Below are 675 nucleotides of genomic sequence, written 5' to 3' on the forward strand. Positions count from 1 at the left end.
TTCTTAGAAAAAGATGCTTTTTCTGCATCTATTGAGAGAATCATATGGTCTTTGTTTTTGCTTTTATTGATATGGTGAATTACATTTACAGATCTGTATGTGTTAAACCAGCCTTGCATTTCATGGATGAAGCCTACTTGATTGTGATGTATAATTATTTTTAATGCGTAGCTGCAATCTATTAGCTAAGATTTGGTTGAGTATTTTTGCTCCAATATTCATCATTGAAATTGGTCTGTAGTTCTCCTTTTTTGTTAGGTCCTTTCCTGGTTTTGGACTCAGGGTAGTGTTTGCTTCACAGAATGTGTTGAGGAAGGTTCCTTCCTTCTCAATGTTTTGGAATAAGTTCTGCAGTATAGGTACAAGTTCTTCCTTGAAGGCTTAATAGACTTCTGGAGAGAAGCCATCTGGTCCTGGGCTTTTTTTATTGGAAGATTTCTTTATTGTCTCTTTGATCTCAGTGCTTAATATTGGTCTGTTCAAGAGATCTACTTCTTCCTGGTTAAGTCTGGAGAGATGATGTGTTTCCAGGTATTGGTCCATTTCCTACACATTGTCAAATTTCTGGGCATAGAGTTTCTTGTAGTAGCCAGAAAGAATCTCTGGTGTTTCTGTGGTATCTGTTGTTATTTGTCCTTTTTCATTTCTGATTGAGGTTATTAGAGATTTTACTTT

This window comes from Otolemur garnettii, unplaced genomic scaffold (genome assembly GCF_000181295.1).
Source record: "Otolemur garnettii isolate 467f Iridium unplaced genomic scaffold, OtoGar3 scaffold00038, whole genome shotgun sequence".
Lineage (NCBI taxonomy): Eukaryota > Metazoa > Chordata > Mammalia > Primates > Galagidae > Otolemur > Otolemur garnettii.